Here is a 24387-nt window from a genome sequence, read left to right on the forward strand (position 1 = left end):
ATTTAACCTACACTTTCCTTGCAGTAGCATAAGCATATTATTTCCTGTTCTGTCTGGCTGACTAATGAGAATACTTTCTTCCATCCTTCTGTATACAGGCAGGCAGTTACCATTCCTCCCTTCAGACTTTTTGCTTTAACGTGCTCAGTTCCCTTGTTAACCTATTTTTCCCTCAGACCTTCGATCATTTTCTTGATCCTTTTTTATTTTATGTCACTTTGCTCAAAAGATAAAGGAAGCAGACAAAACCTGGGGAACATTTAGGGAAGCTTTTGAAAACAAGGCACAAAATAGAATTTGTGTTAATTTAATTTCAAAAAAGAAAACTTCATAAAATAACTCTTTCTCCCTCCACCCCTCAAATCCCAAACCACAATCCCATAAAAATCACAGAGCAGGGGAAACAAGTAATGCTTAGGTGGGTGTTTCAATTTTCTTTTTAAAAATACTGTGGCTACATATTAAGATCTAAATGGGAAAGAGTATTTAAAAAGCAGAATCAATCAATCCCATGTCTATTGAAATAATTTGTCCTTGTCTCTGTTGTAAGCCTTTTGTTCTTCAAAGCCTGAAGTTAAACAGGAAAGGAAATTAAAAAATGTCATAACTTGTCAAAGGTGGAAATAACACATTTTAACTCCTAGTGGAAAGATATATTTTATTCATTTATTTATTTTAAAAATCACTTATTGCTTCTCAGCTCAAAACCCCTCAAAATAACTTCAACTGCATTCTTCAACTGGACACAAACAAGCTGATGAAAGATGGTGTTTGTTCTTGTCACTGCCAACTGGAAAGGGGAAAATGTCATCCCTTTCATGGAGATTTAAGGGGTAATTGAAGCTTTTCATAGCATGAAATTAAATACCATCACCTGATAATTACTTGCAGATCAAACTGATATTAAATTGAAAGCTGGAGATTAGTAACAACCTCATCACTATCCCACTAAATAATACAACCCAAATTTGGTTTCTGTTAAGAACAGTTGTAAGCAAGGCTACCCATAATCCTACTCAGATCTATTTAGTGGGGCCTACTCTCAGGAACTGCACAAACTGAAAGTTTACTAGTACTTTATCAATAATTTGTGTTCAGTTATTACTAATTTTATTACTATTAAAATAACAGTGACACATTGACTTCCAGTTCTAGTCTTTTAGGGGGCATGTTGTTTTAGAGATGATTTGGTGAACTATTTTTTGTTGTTTTCAGTTTGAAGTTGTCATTATGTCCACATTCTTTCAGCTTTCCTAGGAGACTTGTGGTAAAACCTAATATCATCTTTGGGTTGCCAGCAGAGGATTTGGGAGGCAAACAATCAGTCTTTTTGTTGTGGTTGAAAGGGCAATCAATAGTCCAAGTGTAATGCCATCATATGTGATATGTCACAGAATTGAACTCATGATACCAGTGAGATACTGTAGCATTCACCCCAAAATCTATGGTAGAGTAGTTTATCAAATCTTTTTTTCCAGGGTGAATGCTGCAGTGATCCTCAGTGTGATGTCACTTCCAGATAGTGATACAAGTGGCATCATTAAGCCAGGGATGCCAATCACCACTTTCCCATTTCACCAAGTACTTCTTCCAGACACCCAACTGAGTGGTGGTGGGTAACAGAAACTGGAGTAGGAGATCCACTGCCCACAGCAAAAAGATGGGAACCTTCCACCAGAAAGGTTCAGACCTACCTGGCATTCTACACAATGTAGAAAATAAGTTTTAAGATCATGGCCTTGAAAGCACCTCTTTCTCCCTGCTCCCCTTTTTAACATCCGGGCTGACTAAGAGTCCTGGGAAACTCAAAACCATGCAAGCTGTTTTGTGTTTTGATATGCCTTTATAAAAACTATTGCATGGCATTTGTTCTTGAGCAGCCTTTCTCAATGTTTTAACTATTGAGAAACCCCTGAAACATTCTTCAGGCTTTGAGAAACCCCAGAAGTGGCATAATAATACAGAATAAGGTTACAAAGCAGAGCTGTATGCCTGTCCACCTGGGTTCCCTCTACTTCCCACACCCTCCAGGACCTTCATTGACCATTCTGGAAGGGGGAGCAGGTTGACATGACCATGTATGGTCATATCACTCAATACATACATTTAACAAATGTTTAAAACATATAAAAATTAACTCTCACCCATTTGGGGAACCCTTTGGGCCATCAAGAAACCCCAAGGTTTCATGATACCCTGGTTGAAAAATCCTAGAGGGACTGAGGCAATGCCTCTTTTTCTTTTCCCCAGTAATGTACCTAAAACCAGAAGATTACTTTGAATTCAAGCACAGAAACTGATCCCAAGCCCAAACTAGACATTCGAACAAACATTCGAAATGTGGTAACAAAGTAGGCTTCTTTTCCTATATATGTGAAAATATATATTTTCCTATATATGTGGAAATGTGAAAAAGCTTATAAGTTTGGGGCAAAAGTCTATACCATTGTGTAGTCAACATGGGGTCTCAGATTTCCTATGTAAGCTGAATCTGTATTAAGGGAAAGGAGAAGCAATGACTGAAATCCTCTCGTTATTCTCTTGTACATTTTCAAGGCAATGTCACGAAAAAGTGGGGCTTTTCCCCTTCTTTCTCTTCTTTTTTACTAGGGTCAAGAAGTTAATGTGGGGTCTAAGATCTTCTAAGTAAGCTGAATCTGTATTATTAAATATATCTCCGCAGTGCCTTCCAGCCTAAAATTAAAGCTTAACTAAAAGGAAACACCTAATGGAGTGGGTTTAAGTATAACAGATGAAGATTATATTTTACTGCTCATTGTAAGTTTATACTGTTATGTAGTTAGTGTGGGGTCTTAGATTTCTTATGCAAGCTGAATCTGTATTATTAAATACTAGTAAAAAAAGCCCATTTGTAAAAATGGGCTTTGAAAGGGGAGTATGGGCAAGGGAGACAGGCGGGCACAGGAAGCCACCCATCCCGATCAATGAGAGGCACCCTGGCGGGAGTGGTCTGGGCGGGCCTGGTAAGGAAGGGTAGGCGAAAGGCGGCAGCGACTGACCTTGCAGGGACCCTGGGTGCTGAGGCCGGCGCGGCAGGTGGGCAAGTCGCGATTGCAGGCGGGCAAGTCTCGGCGTCGGGTGTGGTCCGGTGTCCATGGCGGGCCTGGGGGAGGCAGTAGCGAGGCTGAGGGGTGGTGGGCAGCGAGGCGACGGGGAGGGCGGCGCGGTAGCGGGATGGCGCGCGTGCGTGTTAGAGGGGTGGGGCAGGGCTGCGTTGGGGAAGGGAACCAGGCATGCGCCGGAGTCCGCGCATGCCTGGTTCAGTCTAGTGCTGTGGCGGCGGCCGTGAAGGACGCGCGGCCTAGCCACAGCGCTATCGGCAAGGCAGAAAAGGGCGTTGGAGGGGCAGGAGGAAGGTAAGGACGGGCGGAGCGAGTGTGTTTCGGCCGGGGAAAGGGACGGGCGGGAAAGGCGGGGATGGCTTACCTTTGAGAGGGCTGTAGCGACGGCGGGCAGCTCCTTGAGCGTGTTGTTCGCGGCGGGCGGGTCCTTCGGCGGGCAGCTCTTTCGCGGCGTGCGGCTCCGGAGGCTCCTTTGCGGCGGGCAGGGTGTCTTGTTCGCGGCGGTTCTCTCCCCGTTTTTTTTTTTTTTTTTGAGTCTGGGAGTCCCCCTGCGGCGGGTCGAGCGGCGGTTCTCGCTGTTTTTTTTTTCTTTGAGTCCGGGAGTTCCCCCAGGCGGCGGTCGGAGCGGCGCGTCTCTGTTTTTGTTTTTTTTGGTGTCCGGGAGTCCCCCTGCGGCGGGCCGAGCGGCGGTTCTCTCCCCGGTTTTTTTTTTTTGAGTCTGGGAGTCCCCCAGGCGGCGGTCGGAGCGGCGCGTCCCTTTTAATTTTTTTTTTTGGAGTCCGGGAGTCCCACTGCGGCGGGCCGAGCGGCGGTTCTCTCCCCGGGTGTTTTTTTTTGAGTCTGGGAGTCCCCCAGGCGGCGGTCGGAGCGGCGCGTCCCTTTTATTTTTTTTTTTTTGGAGTCTGGGAGTCCCCCTGCGGCGGGCCGAGCGGCGGTTCTCGCTGTTTTTTTTTTCTTTGAGTCCGGGATTCCCCCAGGCCGCGGCCCGAGCGGCGGGTCTTTTTTTTTCTTCAAGGCATCGGTGGGTTCCCCCAGGCGGCGGCCTGACGCGGCGGGAGGCGCTTCGTGCCTCTCGCCGCGTCAGGCCGCCGGACAGGGAGCCCCCGGCAGCCGTGCTCCGCGCGACTGCCGGGGGCTCCCTCAGGCGGCGGCCTGACGCGGCAAGAGGCGCTTCGCGCCTCTCGCCGTGTCAGGCCGCCGGGGGCTCCATCAGGCGGTGGCCTGACGCGGCAAGAGGCGCTTCGCGCCTCTCGCCGCGTCAGGCCGGGAGCAACTGCGAGCCGCGCTGCGCGCGGCTCGCAGTTCCTGGGGCTGGGAATCGGAGGGACCAATCGGCAGGCGCTTCGCGCCTGCTGATTGGTCCCTCCGATTGTCTGTCATGAGGAAGGGTCCAATCTGGACCCTTCCTCATCCCGGACTCATCCCGCCCCAGGACCCCTTACTGCTTTATTTAGTCCGTGGCGCCCGCAGCGCCACGGGCGGTTTACAGATATCTCCGCAGTGACTCCCAGTCTAAATTTAAAGCATAACTAAAAGGAGGCACCTAATCGAGGAGGTGTAAATGTAACCAATGAAGACTTTATTTTACCATTTTTTATATTAACAACTTATATAACTTATATAACAACTTATATATTTTTCTTCTGTACAACTAAGTAGGCCTCTTTTCCTAAATGTGGTGGAAATGTGGATGGCTCTAAGATTGTGTTAAGTATAAATTGTTTTATAGGTGTTATGGGACACCAAAAATGACCGTTAAAATTGTTAAAAACTATGTAAATAAATGTAGGAAAGGTGGTAACAAAGTAGGCTTCTCTTCTTAAACGTGGTGGAAATGTGAAAAAGTTTATAAGCTTTGGGCAAAAGTTCATACTATTGTGTAGTTAATGTGGGGTCTTATATTTCCAAACAAAGACTATATTTTACTATTCTCTGTATTAATAACATATTGTCTCTATTCTATATTTCTATCTTTATGAAAATAAAAAAATATATAATAAAAAATAAAATAAAATAAACAGGGCAAAATTTGTGAGGAATTTGCCTCATTGTTTGGTTCATGCCCATTCCTGATTTCTCCTGCTGTGGTCATGTTCTCAGCCCAAATGGGCTTTGCTTCATTTAAAAGCCCCTCCCTGCAGCGTCTGTGTTGCTGTTGGGAACTTAAGTTGGGTCCAGAGAATCTGTGCCCAACTTCTTTAAAAGGGGAACAGTTTTAGTCCCCAAAGTTTGCTTTCCACTGAGCTAGTCTTTTATGCAATCATTTGCACACATGGCATAGACTCATGAGTTGTCTTTTCTTATCACTCTGTCTTAGACAAAGAAAACAACCTGAGACGTAAGCCCAGAAAAGATGGTTTTCAAAGAGTTTCAGTTTAACCTTTAAAAGACATTTAATCTTCCAAAAAGAACTTTTTAAGCCATGAGAAATTTAGATGGTATAAAAAATAAAAAATACACCTCCACTTCCTTTACCCAAATTCAGACAGAGTAGCCACTTTTTATGACTGAAGATCACAGCACATTGTTACAGTGACTCAAAGACTTCCATAATGACATTGCTACATTTAGTATGAACAGTACTTTGTAATCCTCTTGAAAAACAGTTACCAGTAAGATTTTGAATAAATTAAAAACTGAAATTTTATGTCTTAGGGTATGTTTGGAAGGTTTTGGATTAGAAGTATTCCCCTCTTTGCTTGCTAGACAGTTCAGAACTATCACCACACCAACACTGAGTTACTTTGGCAACATTGTGCAGATTAACTCTATGATCCCCCAGTAGACATAGAAAAAAGATTAGTCCGACGCAGTACCAAAACTTCTGGTTGAAATTAGACAACACCATTGGTTAATATTGTCTTATAGAAGCCTATAGCTGCTATGGCATTCGTGCATCTTTGTGGTGAAAGCCATGTTTCCCAGGAGGATGCATTTTGGTGACGGAGTTGCTCTGTCACCAAAACGTGTCCTCTTGAGGGAAGCAGAAAGTGGTAGACCAGCTCTGCCACTGAAATGTGTTCCCTGTGGGGACACAAGAAATGATGGAGCATGCTGCTCCATCACAACACATCAGCTGTGGCCCGGCGTGCCTGCTGCCATGCATAAAAGGTCTAATTATGCCATCCTTAGCAGAGTTATAGCCTTCTCTGTGGACTTAGAATAGTGTTGCTCTGCTTAGAATGGCACTATATGTCAAATGAATAAATTGCAATTTCCTGCAATGTGCTTTCAAAACAGGTTGCCATTTTCTTTGAATGAATAGATGCAGAAAGAGAACTACTCTGGTAATGTGCTCACAAACAAATAGTTCAAGGACATACTTAATTAGACTTTCATTTTCCTCCAGCTACTCTCAAAAGGCCTATTTGCAAGACAATATTATATAGATGGAAGCCTCACCTTTCCCCTAAGTGTTCACATTCACCCAGTTAAAAATTTCAGGTTCCTATGTCCTGAAATCTGCTCTATTGGAAAATTCAAGTCTTGCTGCCTAGGAAAGATACTAAATATGACATGAACATTAAAAAAAGAAATTAAATGGAAGCTTTACCCTATAAACAGTCCTGAGAATTATTCTTCAGCAAGGATACAAAAGGACTTAGGCACAGGACTTGATAATCTTAAATATCAAGTATTGAGTCATGATACCCTGTCTGTGGCTTTTTTACTTCTTAGGCTGTTAAGGTAAGAAACAGCTACCCATCTCTTTACTTCCTGGAAAATCAAGACTGAATACTCTATTTACATAATTTTAAAAGTGAAGAAATTTTAAAAGTGTTTTCCTCTGGATTGTCTACCAGTTAGGAAGTAAGTTGATTCATTTTTTGCTTTTAAAACATTATATTCTAAAAAGGTTAAAAAGTGTAACTACAGATAAAGGTTTATAGTTTACAAAACTATGACCTGACACATGTTCCATCAAAATTAAATCTTATTTGCTTCAACAAAAATCCCAAGTGGCTGGGATAAAACTGGGATCTTGAGTTATGATTATTTATTTATTTATTTATTTATTTATTTATTTATTTATTTATTTATTTATTTATTTATCTGGATTTTTATACCGCCCTTCCATATGTCTCTGGGCAGTTGACATAAAACACCATATGGTAATTACATGAAACATCATAACAATTATAACATGTAACATATCAGCTAGAATATTTAAACAGAAACATTGTTCAACAGAGACAATCACTTTAACAGGTAGGTCAGATTCAGTCATGTCAGGGGGTGTCGGGGGGGACCAGCAGATGTTGTCGGTCAGCCTCAAGCAAATGCCTGGTGGAGGAGCTCCCTTTTGCAGGCCCTGTAAAGCTACCATCCAGGAAGAAATAACATTTAGTATAACCTTACTTATATATTCAACATTCACAGAACAGAGAGACACTTGCAGCACTCCTTTCTGACCATGTGACTGCCAATTACAGACCATTAAAGGCTCTCCTTTATTTTATGCTATGCTCCTTTATAATGCTTGTCCTACTCTGTTTTAAAATTCAAGAGCATATTTCTTTATCTTAAAAGTAGTCTAGGAGAAAAAGAATGGTTCTGCAATCTGTCTTTATGGACAGTTCATAACAAGCCTTGCCAAGCACAGCTGTGCATGTACATTTGCCAAATCAAATGCATCCACTCCCCAACTTTGGCAGCAATCCTAAGGATACTTACCTTTGTGGGAGTAAGCACCACTGAATAACATAGGACTTACTTCTGTGCATACCTGATTAAGATTACCATGTTAAACAGAGACCCTAGGGAGTAACTTTACTCTTGAAGAAAGATAGGTAACGCCTACTGACATTTTCATAAGGTATTTTTTCATAGGAGAGAATAATCAGAACAAAACAGGGCAGGAAACATGAAGTGGGGACCATCCTTGGTGAATAGAGACAGTTGGAGGAAATATAATTGCAGCCAGACTATTTTTCCTTAGGCAAATTGGGTAGTATCCAGCTTCAGTTTAATTATGTACATTCCAATAAACAAAAAGCAGTGGTGATCAAGGATGTGCAGGCCAGTAACTTCAATTTGCAGCAAAAATAAATAAATTACCAAGCTGCTTCCTTTATTGTCATGTCCACAAAAATTCATACATCTTGCCATTTTTTTTATCCATACATCTTTCCATTTTTTATTTACTCAGGCTTGCCCAAGATTAAAACAGTGACATATGAAAGGCATATAATTAATGCAGTAACAGGTGAGAGGTGTTTATTCTGTTGGAGCCAGGCACGTCTGTGACTCTGCCGTTCCACTTGCAGGGCCCCAGGTAAGAGGCCCGGCCATGGGAGGGGGGGAGGGAGCGCTTCCTGGGGGCCTGGAAAGCACACCTGTGAGGCCCCGTGTGCTTTTCAGGCCCCCGGGAAGCCATCCGGCCGGGGGGGGGGCGGGAGCACTTCCTGGGGGCTTGGAAAGCACACCCGGGGCTTCACAGGGGCTCTGGGTGTGCTTTCCAGGCCTCCAGGAAGCGCTCCCTCTCCCCCACCCCCCACCCTGCCTCGCCCTCAGCACTTCCCAGCGGCCTAGAAAGCAGATGGGAAGCTCACGGAGAGGACCCTTTCAAAACTCGTTCTTATGAACGGGCTTTGAAGCTAGTAAAACAATAAAACAGAAATTCAGAAAGGGTAACCATGTTAGTCTATTGGAATAATCTTAGGCCCTGACTAGCCTATTCTCAACTGAGCTAGGAAATTATGCTTGGCCATGGTTAGTATTTGGATAATAGATGACTAAGGAAGACTGCTTTGAAGAGAAAGGCAAAGACAAATGACCTCTGCTATCTCTTGCCTTGAAAACTCTAAGGCAGGGATGTCAAACATAAGGCCCCGGGGGCCAGAAATGGCCTATCCAGGCCTCTTATCCAGTCAGTGAGAAAAGAAGGGAACAGGAGGCTGCTCAGGTTAGGATGGGGGGCAGAGCCACTTTGATTATGGCTTCAGCACAGCAGAACAACTTTGCAGCAGTCAAGCAGAACTCCTTCGTTTCAGTAGCAGCTTGACTAGTAAGTTTGGAGCCACTGCAGCTCAGGGTTCCAAAGAACACCTCTCCTCTTGGCCCACTGCTCAGGGGGTGCTCTCCTAGATGATGGAGGAGATTAACATTTTCAAAAGGGGAAGTGCACAAGATCCTCTTCTGAGGCCTGCTGGCAGCCAGTGTTACTGCTGTATTTACACTCCTCCACATGGTATCTTTGCTTTTAGCCCATGGGGGGCAGACTTCATCAATGTTCTGCTTCAGGCAAGCTCTGTCTATGCAAAGTTAACTCAGGCAGATAACTGGAGTTGGTTATCAGAGGCAGGATGCCAGAATTTAATAAACAGAGTCCATAAATTATACAAGAGTTGTCTGAGCTGGCCAAGGTCAGTTTTCTGAGAAAAAAATATATATAGATAAGACAGCAACAGCTTAGTGTCTTAAAAAAAAGAAGAAGTGTTGAAGCTATGCTGAAGAACTCCTCCCCCATTACTTTTATGCATTCCAAGCTCTATGATATACCTGTGACGGCTGCTTCGCATCTCCTCCACTGATGCTCCTTCCCCCTCCGTAACTGATAGCCGATGTTGAGCTTGGAGGTTGGCCAACCTTTGTCTAGACTGTAAATCTACTCTACACCTGTACTGGCATTGCTTTTGCTCTTGGGGATCCTGGGAGAGTTAGATCTGCTGGCTGACCCTGAACTGTCAGTTGAAAGCTGGGGAATGAAACCAGTACTTCACTGCCTCTCAGCTGTATGTCCATGACAAGCTGTCATTCTTCTTCTTGGTCAGTTGCAGCTGTTTGATGGCTGGTGGGCACAGAATCCAACCGTTCCTCATCAGAGAAATCAGAAATAGACATGTGCATATTTAAAAAATTCAGAACTTTTTGGATTCAGCCTCAATTGATTTGGCAGAATCCAAAACACCCAACTCACCAGTCACTGGTTCAGATTTGACCAAATCAATTCAGACAAATCCATAAAGTATCAGGTTTATTCTGTGTACATGCCTATCTGCAGCCTTACCAGGCAGCAAAAAGCCAGCTCTCTATCTTTGCTGCCTGTGGTGAGGCATTTTAGGGGGGTGCCAGACAACTGATCTGGACAGATCAGCTGTCTCTCTGCCTCTGCCTCTGCCTCTGCCTCTGCCTCTGCCTCTGTCTCTGTCTCTGTCTCTGTCTCTGTCTCTGTCTCTGTCTCTCTCTGTCTCTCTGTCTCTCTCTCTCTCTCTCTGTCTGTCTCTCTCTCTCTCTCTCTCTCTCCCTAGCCTTCCCAAGCAGCAGAAGTTATCTACCCTGCCTGAGAAGCCTGGGAGAGGTATTTAAAGGGTGCACAAAGCAGCTGATTATAATAGAACAATTTTATGGTTTAGTCCCCACCCCCCGCTTACCCAGGCAGTAGAGAGTATCTAAAGGGTGCACCAAGAATAAGGATAAGGACAGATCAACTGTTTGGCATGCTTTCCTCCCCCAGCTTTCCTAGTCTTGGGGGGGAGGCATGTAAAGGACAAGCCCAACAGCTGATCCTGGCAGCTTGTCATGGACAGTGCTCTCCCCTCACCAGATCCTTCCTAGGATGCCAAGAGTGCCTGGTAAGGGTGCAGGGTGGAAGGGACATTTAAACTGTCCAAATCATGGCTGAATCACTGAATCACAATTCATACACTGCTGATTAGTTCAGTTTAAAGTATCGGGGTGGGTGTTTCAGCTCAGATCTTTATGAAAAGTACCTGAATCTGCATTGACCTCTGTCCCCCATGGAATACCCATAGGTAACTACTACCCTTATGTGGGGGGGGCAGTGACAATGATCTCCAGCTATACAGGTCATTGTGGGGCCTGGGGGCACTGCCACATGTGCAGCCTTGTGTGAACAGTGCCCACTTCCCCATAGATCATCCAGTAGTATTCAGACTGGGACAGCTGCTGAAGCATGGGGTTGGCACAGCTTGCCAGTGATCTCCGGCTTAATGCCGACTGCTGTCCCATCATGGTGCCCTACCACCAGAGGTGGCCATTGCTGCATGGCCTCTTGAGCTGGGTCATGCTGTGCACATGGCCTTGTATCTGGGTCACTGCCCCCTCTTTATGCAGATGAGGGGGTGGGAATGATCTGGTGAAGGGGTTTGCCTCCCCCCCCCAGCAGGATGGTGGAGTATCTGCCCAGTGCTGCACCACTGGATACCTGGCTCTGGTACCTGGCATTACATTTCATGGTATACATGGCCGGGTCCAAAAAAGTGATCTTTATGCCTGATTAAGCTGTTGTAACAAATGAATTCAACACCTTTGGCCTAGAGTCCTGGTTTTGCTGTGAGTAGGTTGTGACTTGGCAGCACACAACTATCCCCATGTTTAGTTTATGGATTGAATCCAGTCAGGTATTTCTCTCAATCTCATTTAATTCCTGTCCATATTACAGCCCCCCACTTCACATCAAATAACCATGCAATGTCCTTATCAATTCAATAATAAGTACAAGACATACAAAAACATTTTCATTTGTTTAAAGTTTGTGGCATTACAAATTAGGCCGCTTCTACAAAAGCATTCCACCTTCAGATAGCTGGCATTCTAAACTAAGTGGCATCAAACTTGGTTAACAGTGGAGAGGGATCATGAGATATACAAAACTTGTTCATTACAATGCCAATACCATAACACCTCCCTTAGAACAAGAATGTGTCCCTGGCTCCTTTCAGAACAGATCACTGTAATTTTTGCACCACCGTTGATTTGCAATTAACACATTCATTTTTATCATTTGATTAATTGTAATTAACACATCAATTAATTAGTGGACTAATCCTTTCATGTCAACCCTAGCTATTCCTTGGTGATCTTATCAAAGTTTATGCATTGCTGTACCAAGCTTTAACTCCTGTATTCACCTCTAACTGAACATTAGTCTGTTTCAGCACTGTTCATTAGAGACAGGCATGAGGGAATAGTGATAGCTTCCCTTTGCATAACAGTGAAAAAAGGCACAGTTTCCCCAAAGGCAAACAAATTGAACACACATTAAGTGCTACAGGGGCAGGGAAATCAAGAGTTCACAAGGCTATCTATAAGTCCAAGAAAATATAGCTCCAGGTAAGGACAAATGAGACAAGATCTCTGCATGGATTTGCAGTTGTAAAAGGCAAATCGCTGCCATGGAGGGCCTCAGTTTTGGTTGGGGTAGCTGGTGAAAAAGCAAGAAAGGATTTAACTCTCCCCACCCCATGTAATTTCACCAATCAATACTAGTGTGTCCCCCACCCTCAGAAGTGGAAAAAACATCTGGGAGGGGGAAAAAGTCTATAACTATCATTTCTTCTTGTTTTCACTCCAATGGCTAAATGCCTTATGAAAAAGAATTGGTTTTCACTACCCAAAGGAGTCTCAAAGTGTTTTCCTTCCTTCTCTCCACAGCAGATACACTGTGAAGTAGGTGGGACTGAGAGAATTCTGACAGGATTGCTGTGTGAGAATAGCTCTATCAGGACTGTGACTAGCCCAAGATCACCCAGCTGGCTGCAAGTGGAGGAATGGGGAATCAAACCTGGCTCACCAGATTAGAGGCCACCACTCTTAACTACTACACCAAGCTGGCTGAAGAGACTGGCAAAACTGATGGGGAAGGATTTCCCTATACTGTAGTTCCTTTTTCCTTTTAACAATGCTGACAAGATTCATTTAAGTTAATTTTCTGGCTTCTAATTTTTAATGGTTATTGTTATCTATTTTTAATGTCATATAGATTTTAATGTTGCAAGCTACATTAAATTGAAAGTTAAGGTATACTTATCATCATAAATAGACAGATCTTCCTATATTATTTTGGTTGCCCTAATGGTATATAATATTTTTTAAAAAATATTTGGATGGACTCATTTGTGAACATTTGTCAAAATGTAGTCAATCATAAAGCTTGATTTTCATCATTACATTATGTCATATCACCCTCATTTTACCTTGATATTACATCACCTCCATCCTATTTCTTCATTACTCCAAAATGTCTCAAAACATGGAGAGCAACTGGAATACTTAAATAAAGGTAAGAGAAGCTATGTTGGATCAAGCCAATGGCCCATCCAGTCTAATACTGTTCGTTTCACAATAACCAAAACTCAGGTGTCATTTGGAGATGTACCAGCAGGGCTAGAATTCCAGAAGCCCTCCTACAGTTGTCCTGAAAGTACCAAGAATATAGAGCATCTCTGCCCTAGACACCATGGTCCATCTATCCTTTTTTGCTAATAGCCACTGATGGACCTCTGCTCCATATGTTTATCCAATTCTCTCTCTTTCTCTCTCTCTCTTTCAGGAAAGAGCTTCTTTATTATTTACACTGGACACAGAAGTTTAGAAAGTCACACTCTTTGTTTGTTATGGTGGACCAAATAAGGGCAATACGGTTATGCCCACCAGTAGATGGTGGCTGCAATCAAGTCAGCATATTAGGCTGCAAAGGTTCCTTGCCCTGTTGGATTTCAAACTCATTCTTCTGCTGCCTTCCATCACAACATTCCTCTGAAAGACATCTGTTGGGCAGCCACCTCAGTGCAGGGAAGGATTAAAGAGATAATTCCCATACCAGATGCCTGATGTTCATGTTGGTCATGATGTGTGGACCTGCTGTCCATCTTGGAAGAAATACCCATTTGAAGCACATTGAATGGGATGCGTGTGAGAGTCAAGAGCTTCCTAGCTCTGTCTATCTAATTTTCTCTTGAAGCTGTATATGCTTGTAGCCACCACCACTTTCTGCAGCAGTGAATTCCAGGAGTTAAATACTCTGCACATTAATTTCATTGAATATCCATGAGTTCTTGTATTGTGATCTCTATCCCCTTCATAGTAGCCATTGGTTCTAGGATGCCACCACACACACACACACAGACACACAAAGACCATCAATGTATGGAAGAAACAGAAATAGCAGATTTAAGTAAACTCGGATTGGGGCACATTTATTAGGATGCATGAAAATATGATGACGGAAAAAATGAAATATGTACTGTGACACATAGCCCATTCCAGTGGCCAACACCGTTAAAGTTTTCTATTACTTTATTTCAACTCTCTTTCCTTTCAAAGGGATTTACCAGCTAAGAATCAGAATGAGACCTATCTCAGACCATTTTCAGACTGACCTTAGCTCCCTGCAGCCCCACAGCTAGTATAATAACTCCCACTCAGTTGTGGCTGGCCAATCAGAGGACTCACAGCCTGTCAATCTGGTTCTGTAAGACAAGGGAGGATTTTTAACTCACTGGCTGTTGCTGTTGTTTCAGCACTTACAGCCTTATTTTCTAAGAGCTGTCCATCACAACATATAGGTCAAGCATAGATCAGTCTTTCAATTCCATTACCCTTGTTCTAAACTCACTCTTTTCATTGCTTATTTTAAAATTTCTTTTCCATTTCCATTTCTTTTCCATTTTGCTGTTTGTTTGTTTTTCAATTAAAGTTTGGGTTTTTTTAATGTCAGATATATATTCTCATTTCATACTTGGAAAGGGGACAAAATTCAAATTATTGTCATAGCACAGTATTAACTTAGGGTCTGCCTTTTCTCTTCCACTTAAAGGACATTAATAATCCTGACTGATTCCGCATGAGGATTCTGTCCAGGTGATGGCTCAAGTTTGATATTCTCTGAAGTGTTGTCCTGCCCTCACACCTGCCCTCTCCTCTCCATTTTCTTCTCCGAGTATTTTTTTTAAATGGCGTGATCCACATTGCAGCACCACTGCAAAGCTACATTGTCAAAGGTAAAATAAAATCTTCTGTAAACTGTCCACCATATTTTTTGGATCAGACAAGCAAAATACAGTCCTGTTTGTGTTTTATGGAGATGGGAAATGAACAGGAAAAGGGGGGGAGGTGCATGATCAAGCAGTCTTCTTCTGATCATCCAGGCATCTGTGTGCTTTGTTACCATTTCCAGCCCTCACAAATCCACCCAGACATAAATAGAATCCAAAACACCACAAATGCCAAAAAAGGGGGGGGGGGGATGCTTTATCATTCTGACATTTCTCCATAGCAACACAGAAGTATTAGTTTTTTAAATTTAAAATGCATCCATGTTGTGGCATTACCGCACAACAATACGGAAGTACTTTTTAAAAAAAAAATTAATTTTGGGGCATGGGGTGGAAGAAAGTTTTAGTCCATGAGAGAACAGCTGTGCTATGATTGGTGGCTTGCTGTGATTGACAAGCCAAGGAGTAGGGAGATAAGTTTGTTTTGTTTTTCCTTGCAAGCCTCATTGGGAGGCAAAAAGTCATGATGGGGCAGAGGGAAAACGTGGGAGGGTTCTCCCATGAGAAGGGCTGAAAATGCAAGGTTTGGCATCCCACATTTGCAAGCAGGAGCCCACTTGCGTTTTAGCTCTCCATGCGGAAATAGTCCCTGTGTTGAATGTCATTTATTAATATCGTGACCATTATATTTCTCCAGGGTAATTTTGAGTAATCTCACTGTAGGAATTCTAAGGTCCAATGCAACCTGCTGCAACTCTCATCATGTTGCTCAGTAGCAAATTTACATGGAAGTCAGATCTTCCATTGTTTTCAATGCCTCTACTTTCAGGTAAGTAATTTTATGATTGAAATGTATTCAAAGGATATTGTCCTTCTTTGAGTACTTTAAGGATCCCTGCTTGGTTTATTAAAATGTAATGAATGGATTCAGTAGATGCTGCTGGGATATTTGTGTGACAAAGGTTAGGAAATGGAAAGGAAGACCGAGGATTGTAATAAGTAAGAATAAAGATTTCCTAGGAAGTGATTCTGCAGGATTTCTTTTTCAGAACTGGAGGATAGCCAAGAAGAAGAGAAAATGGAGAGTGCTGTCAAAGTCTGGAAAAGAAATAGGGGTCAAGAGGAAAGGTTAATAGAGGAAAGGGACAGAGACTAGTGTAAGTGTTAAGCCATTGGAAAAAGGAAATGTGCCTTGGAAATATTGCTCTCCTAAGAATAGCTGAATGGATTAGATAACAGGGAAGAATTCATTAGTTTAATTAGTATTAGCTGAAACCCAAGACTAACACAAGTTTCTCAAAACTAAAATTGGGAGACAGTGATGCTAGGATGACATATTGTACATTATGAAGAAGAAAGAGAAAAATGAAAGGTTTTATAGTTTATGGGACTTCTTCCATATATTGTGACTGAATTTGGAGAAAAACAAAGAAAATCAAACCAATATATTTGAGCATATGAAACATTCACTTTCCCTAGGATGTGGTGTATGTGGAAGAGAAAGCTGGAAAATGCTGAGAGGAAGAACTATGATTGAGTAGCCAAGCACCTGCTTTGTATGCAGAAAGTTCTGGGTTCAGTCCCTGGCATCTCCTGTCAGGGTAGACAATACAGATAATTATAGGTCTGACTCCATATCCTTGTTTACATGTTGCAGTTAATGTCCCTGTTTGCAAGGAGCAGTAAATGTGGATTCACTTTAGAAACTAAACCAAGGACAATAGGCAAACTGTTGCAAAGCTGCTGTAAAGCGACTGTGGGAAAAGCAGTGAGATACCACAGAATGCACATACAGAATGTTTAAGGAATGGAATAAGGGAAATTCATTCCATCCTTAAGCAGATTTCAAGAAAATATACAAGACTAATAAAGAAGAAAGGAAAATAAGTAACAAGCCATGCACTTCTTATTCTCTGAACATGGATTTAAAGGTTGTTTTGTTTTGTAAATAACTACATAGCAAATATGTTATTTCTGATTCTAGCAGAATCAAATCAGTCTGGAAGATGATTCAGAGAGGATTGCTTGTGAGTGGTTTACTAGGAAGCAATAATTTTGTGCAACTGAATTTCTATATTTGCTTTAGAAAGATCTGTGAAGTGTACTGACATCCGCAACACATGTATTTCACCACAGAGGAATCAAGTTTCCTATTTATGCCAGTTCAGGAGGTGGCTTACAAATGAAAGAAAATGAATGTGATGGTATTCAGTTTAATAATAGGACTGTCAGTTAAAAGTTTTGCCTCCCGTGGCAAAAATGCGCTGATCCTGCGTTGAGCAGGGGGTTGGACTAGATGGCCAGTATGGCCCCTTCCAACTCTATGATTCTAAATGAAACACCTCAGTTAAAAGCCTGAGTAAAAAAGAAGCGTCTTGGCCTAGCATTTAAAGGAAGGTAACGGAAAGATATGACTACGGCTTCTACTCCCCACTTCATCTTTGTAGTTGCAGAAACAGACAACAAGGCCTAGGAAGATAATTTTAACAGGCTGATCAGAAGATGCTTTCTTCAGCTTTCATGGTTTGCTCTGGCCGTTGGTTAAGGCAGAGCATTAAACGGCTCTCATATTTTCAGAATGTCTGTTCTGAAGATTTGGCTGAAGTATAAAAATAGAATTGCCCCTGAAGTGTCACCACTAAAGTCACTGGTTGAAATCATTCTGGAGAGAATACAATTAAGAAGATTAGGCAGGTTACAGTAGATGAGCGATAGGGATGTGAGTGTCCTGCATAGTGCAGAGGGTTGGACTAGATGACCCATGAGGTCCCTTCCAACTCTTTTATTCTATGATTCAATGATTATAGGTCCATTCAAATATCAAGATTTCATTCCATCTAATGAACAATTCAAAGACTGTAATCAATTAAATCGAGAGTGGTGTAATTTAGATTGGTTTACCCATATGCAGATTAGCTCAAGATTGAACCAGGAATTGAAACTCAGAGGTAACTTGTTAAGAAACTTTACAGAGTTTGAATTGCAAATCACCCAGAATAAGCCACATTTGTTTGAACATATATACAAATATCTCATAAATTTAGAAACTGAAGATGAACAAGTTAAAAATTGTATACTTAAATGGAAGCAGAACTCTGGGCAAAATATTCTGTTTGAGTAGTGGGAGCAATTGTGGTGTAAAAATGTTAAGTTGACAAAATGTCAATCTATAAGGGAAAACTAGCACAAGATGGTACCTTACTCCAAAGGGTATAAGTAGGATTTCTAAGTACAAAGATGGGAAGTGTTAAAGGTGTCAGGAAGCAATTGGGCTCTTCTTTCATATGCAGTGGTTGGGTAAAGATACCGAGACTTATTGAAAAAAATTATAAATGTTAAACTTCCCTTGCATGCTAAGTATATGTTGTTGTTTCTTTCCACTAAGCTTATCTAAGTAGCTGATCAAATTCTTCTTCCACGTGATGGCAGAAGTGAGACTTACTGTGGCATAACATTGGAAACAACAAGAACTACCAGGGATTGAACTGTGTCTGACAAAGATGGGAGAATTTATAACAATGGCAAAACTTACTAGATTGATGCATAGAGATTCTTCTGAAGAATTTCTAGAGTGCCGGAATTCTTTTCTACAGTAGCAAAGAAAATAAGATTAATCTATGTGGTCCATATTAAAATGTTATGTATTAATTCTACCTTGTATTCAAGCAATCTCTATGGCCCAAGAGGTTGTAATAATATAAATGTTTTTTTTTTGTTTCTCTTCTCTGTTTTTCTCTTTAAAACGTAATAAAAATGATTTAAGGACTGACACTGTGAACCATCAGCTTGCTCATCCACAATCACATCTTCCCTTGTAATATCTAAAGCACTTTGGCTTGCGCCTGGAAACAGTGCAGATCTTTCAGCAAGGGAGAAATATGATCCCTGCCACCAATCCCTGACAGTAGCCCAGCCTCTGCATTTTGAACTAGATTTTGAACAATTGTCAAAAGGCAGCCCCATGCAGAGAACATTACAGTACTCTAACTGGGATGTGATCAGAACATGGATCACTGTAGCCAGACCATGCTTTTCAAGGAGCAGCCATAGCTGGCAAAGAAGCCAGCACTGATTAAAGGTGCTATGTGCCATGGAAGAGACCAGAGCATCCCATTGTAAACTTCCTGTCTGCAGCAGAATGACCATTTATGCACTGGTGGGCTGCAGGCTGGAGTTTTAGTCGTGGCAGGTTGCTCCACCTCTTCCTGCACCCACATGGGGGAGCATTTGGCCCAGTGCACCTCATCCACCCTCGATTTGTGTTCTTGCATGGAAGGTAGGGCAGTGAAGTTCCCAGTGTATAAACAGTCAATGTGAAGCATTTGAGAATATCTAATTTTGCTTGAATGATAATTCCCCATAATGTATAGCCAAGATAATGTAAAAATTATATTTAGTCAATTTATCCTCAGTTTATCTGAGTGATATTCAGTGCAATCCCATAGACAGTGACTCCACTCAAAGATCAAATTAAATCAATAAACTTAAAGTGGAATAATTCTGCATAGAACTGGGCCATTAGATCATTAAATATCAGCTTACATAATAAGCAGCCTTCAACACCCCCTACACAAAACACACACACACACACACACAAGTTGACTTTTAGACCTTTATGGCATAAGGTTATAAGAACTTTTTTTCAATTCTTGGCTGGATTGATGCAATATTGTCCTAAATAAAATAATCTTCTAGTAGTTGTGAACAAGTAACAAGTGGGGAAAAAAGTGAATGAAAAGCCCTTTGGCTAAAGCTATTAAAATAGATAACTGAAAGATAGAGAAATTTGGGGGGAGGGCACCCTCCAAACTTCCTTATACACCTTAACAAGTCTTTTGATCATTGTTACTTGAGCTGAAGACTTGCTGACCATTTTTGTTCTGGCTCACTAGCCATTTGGAAAGGTGCTTCCTCCCACCCATCATGCCAAACATCTCACTAAAGGCATGAGTGTTTCATATTTAGCCATCACGATGGTTCAATGACAATGAGGATAAAAGGGAAGAAGCAGCTCCAACCACCCCATCTGCTCGTGTAATTACCTGAAAGTAAATGTGCTCATTAGTGTTTGATGGTAAACATGGACCACATCAGTGTGCGCTTCCTCATCCTGCCCTCACCATGGCTTCCTGATAACCCAGAAAGGGAGTTCAGTCTCATCACTCACGTAGGCTTCAGTCTGTGTGGTGAGATTGCCTATTGGGGTGCCAATTAGTGGAACATTGACTGTGGTCCCTTCCTGTTAGCTGCACACCTCTCTGGCAGAAAGCTGTTCTGAGGTGTAAGAAACTTAGTTAATGAATGTGAAAACAACAGCTGAAGAGAAAGCGAGTTCCTTTTGTTAGACACACGCTATTTGACTCATGTCGACACCCATGAAGTTTAAGAATAAGCTTCTGTCAATGTTGTGGCTACCTACTGATTCAAACTAAAGCAAAGATTCTTGCCTTTCTCTGGTTATTGACTGGGAACCTTGTTCAAATATTCCCCCCTCAGTGAGCTCCTGCTAACCTTGTAACTATTTTACAGCTTTAAACTAAGGAGCCGTCTCTTGGACATCTTTTCTGCCTGTCTTTGTATTTTCTCACCTTCAACCCAATCTCCTCTCCTTAAAACCAGAAGATGATTTCTGCAGGAAACAGTATCAGCTCCTCTGCTGATGCAGAGTTTAATTATTATTCTCATGATTTAATGGAGAGAGGGCTCCAGTAAAAATGATTTATTGTGTTGTTATTCTGTCATGATTACAAAAGGTGTGGATAATTCTCGGTGTCTGAAAATGTAAGATAAGTCTTGATATTAACTCTCGCACTGAGCATGACAAATGCAGTACACAGCTTCAGTGACAAACGGTGTAATCCTAAAAAGAGTTACACCCTTCTGTGGCCACTGACTTCAATGGGCTTAGAAAGGTGGAAAGCTGTTTGGGATTGTGCTGTAAATGTTTGCTCTGTGACGACGTTCCTTTCCTTTCTATTTTACACAGCCTGTGATAGTTTGCTGTTGTAATTTTATTGGTAGCCTGCTATCAAAAGCACCATGTATTTGGTCTTAAAGCCAATACAAAACCCGAACATTTCGCCTTGACTCGTGTTCAGGAGAAATTAATATAAATGCAGGGCTGCTGTGAAACTACTTGGCAGCCACAGTCAAGTTCCTGGTAAACAAGATTCTCATCACAAAACAGCTCCAGGAATAATACCTCTTTACTATGAGGTCTGGCCAAAAGGCCAAAGATTTAAGGGGCATAAAAATGGCAGCTCCAGATCTAGAATGAGGCACAATTTCCAAGAATATTACAGGGTGGAGTATCCACTGCTGTTGATGTGTACTTAAACACAGGGATTAAGTTTCAAGGTTGTGATTCAGCTGACTTTACAGCCCTTTACCTCAGGTTCTGCAAAACGCACACTGTTTAAAGAGGCAGCTATACAGTTCTATCATGGTGGCAGCCTCATGAATCTATAGGACTGCCTTGAAGGAGTCAATAAACTAATGTGGATAAGGCTGATTGTGTCAATATTCTGCATTCGGACTTTCAAAAAGCCTCTGACAAGATCGCCAATAATGGTTCCTTGAAGAGCTATATAGTCTTGGCGTAAAAGGGCATGTCCTTTTATGGATCAACAATTGCTTAGAACAAAGGTTGGCTCAGTGTGGCCTGCAGAGCTGTATTTTGCAGCCCCCTGGTTGAATTACACATTTGCATTGCAGAAAGCACTGTGGTTTCCAATGACCGGCTGGAATCCCTTTTGGCATCCCATTTCACTTGATGCAGTGACATTTTGTTAGATAGCAATATTCTTGCACAGCAGACAAATGGCACTGCCAGGAAATAATACTCTTTCCACATTGGGAATGCCAACTAGGAGTTGTTCCTGTTTCATTCTAGGTATTCTCTGTGTTTTTTAAAAGCTTACTTTTCTTCTGCTCTGATTTTATGATGTTAGATTATCAGTATTGTGGTTTAAGATCTGCAGGATGCTGTGAGGGTAATGTCTTTTCTCAGGTGTTTTCTTTTCAATGTTTAGCTGCACTCTGCAGCTGATAGTGGGACTGCAGGTAAAGGCTAGCTTTACCATGTAAATTCTACTTGCCCTGAGATAAGTTCTAGCAGACTAGGTGAAAGATCCAAAGATGCATGTGAGGAAAGGAACAGGCCATGGTGTAGCTCTGTTTGTGCAAGCATTAGTGCAATGACTGCAACAGCAAACAGCATAGCACTTCAATATAATTCTAATGACATGGTGATGTTTAATGGCTTGCCCAATGCATGGTTCACATGATTTCATTTCATTCAGTTTTGGAATTGTATTGGGGAAAGGGAAACAACATCTTGTGCTGTACATAGAACATGTAAAAAGGCAGTGGGATATAACTGCTTTTACTTTGACGAGGCAAATGGCAGTGAGTGATTGCACATTATTGCACACACTGAAATCTTCAGTGTGATCCAGTGCACTACATTATTTCCTGCCAGCTCCAAGGGTTATCAGAAAAGCAGTGGACTTTCAAGGTATGCCATTTCCTCTCTCACAAACAATGCCTACCAGAATATATTAGCAGTGATTAGTTGTACATCATTTATTTATTTTTGGATTTATTTCTGGCCGCTCCCATACATGTCAGGTAAATGACCAAATGTTAATGGCAAAGAGAAGTCTTCCCAATCGCATTTAGGTTTCTATGTGCAGGACATTTTTTTTTATGGAGGAGTATTCAGTAATGGCATCTTCTGCTTGCATCGGAAGTAGTACACTAGAGAAAGATTTCCCACCTTACAAATTGGGTACAGACTCAGCAAACATTCCTTGAAGCCAGATACATTGAGCAGCTGCAGGAAATGGCTTAAAAATAAATAAAGGAGAGCCCCAATGAGCTTGGAACACCACTCCTTGGTGCCTGTTTGATCTTCAGTTACCCTCACAGTCAAATCACTCACTATCCCCTACTAGTTATTTGGAATAATGAAGTGACTCTGGCTGTTGACACAGTTGCTCCAAAGTGTCTTCTTCTCAATGCTTAAGTATTGTATTTCCCCCTTCTTTGAGTGTGGTCCCTGCTTATGATGCCTGTGGATTTTAGTGGCACTTGGAATTTTGTTTCTAGTGATAATTTTGAAGGCTATATGCTGGCCTTAGGTATTAATTTTGCAACTTGCAAAATAGCTGAGACCTCAGAAGGTTATTGAGCAAGATGGGGACTCCTTGTCTATCTGCATGACAAACCCTGGAATTATTTTATCCAGTTAAAAATTGGGGAGGAGTTTGAAGAAGACAACCAAGGCAACAGGAAATGCAAGAGTGTGGTTACCTGGGATGGTGACAAGCTGGCTTGTGTCCAGGCGGGAGAGAATTAAAACAGAGGCTGCAGTCATTGGACTGGAGGAGATGAACTCTATTTGAAACTCCAGTGTGAAGACCAAATAAGCAGGCAGGTTTTCAAGAGAGCATGAAGCGAATCCCAGGGACATATGACTTTGAGGAAGAGCTGATGAGTTGAATCCAGAAGAATGGTTCAAGAAGGCAGCTTTACAAGTCAAAGGTTTTGTCAATTGCATTTTCCAAACAATATGAACTGTAACTGTTACCAGCATCTAAAAATAAAAAAGAAACAAAAAACCAAAGAACCTTCTTCTCCCAGAATGTTTCCAGGCATCCCTTTGGGTCTTTTAAAATCTGGTGTAATTAAATGGCAGGTGGCATGATAGAAGATTGAACTGAAATTGATAGTATGTGGCTGGGCCTCATCTGCAAGTATATCACATAGCAGTGAAGGCAACAAAGAAATTACTTCACCACCATCAGTGAATTCACGGAGTCAACTGTGCTCTTTATGTTCTGCTTCTGTGATGGGGCAAAGGTTCCGCTCCTTTCTAGATACAACCAATCCCCTTTGTGCCTGGTTGGAGTTGTGTGAGGGGCAAGTAACAGCTAATCAAGACCCATGGAACTTGGAGGAACTAAATGGGATGGCAGAGCTGACAGTAAAAATCAATTAAACTGCCTTTTCAATCAGACAAGGATTATTGCCAGAGGTGCTGGTCTAGGAAACCGAAGGTCTCCGAGTCAGCTACTGAGACTGATGAAGTGTAGTTGATGGGAGAAAGTCACGTTTAACATTTAGTTCTTTCAATGTTTGCGGGGAAATTGAAGGACCAAAGTAGGTGCCTGTTAAAAGGTCACTAGGAGTCCTATGGAATAGGTATCTCCTAAAGGGTGAACCAGGTAAACTAACCATTTAAGGCTTACAATAAAAGTCCATAAGTATAGCTGATAGTTACTTTCTGCCTCTAAACTCATAAAGCGTAACTATCATTTTTACTGCTGAATGTGCAGTTTACTTTGTTGTACAAAACAAAAATTGCATCCAATAGTGCCTTTAAGACCAACAAAGATTTATTCAAGGCATGAGCTTTTGTGTTCAGGAACACTTCCTCAGACAAAATGGAACCATTTCGTCCTAGGAAATGTGCTTGCACACCAAAGCTCACACCTTGCATAAATCTTTATTGGTCTTAAAGGTGCAATTGGACCCAATTTTTGATATACTATTTCAGACCAACA

The 24387-nt window shown here is 41.9% G+C and overlaps 1 pseudogene; it reads left to right on the forward strand.

Moving 5' to 3' along the window:
* Positions 1-22889: 22889 nt before the first annotated feature.
* LOC143819715 (retinoid-binding protein 7 pseudogene) lies at positions 22890-23276 on the forward strand (annotated as a pseudogene).
* The last annotated feature ends 1111 nt before the right edge of the window (positions 23277-24387 follow it).

This window comes from Paroedura picta, chromosome 10, assembly GCF_049243985.1.
Source record: "Paroedura picta isolate Pp20150507F chromosome 10, Ppicta_v3.0, whole genome shotgun sequence".
NCBI lineage: Eukaryota > Metazoa > Chordata > Lepidosauria > Squamata > Gekkonidae > Paroedura > Paroedura picta.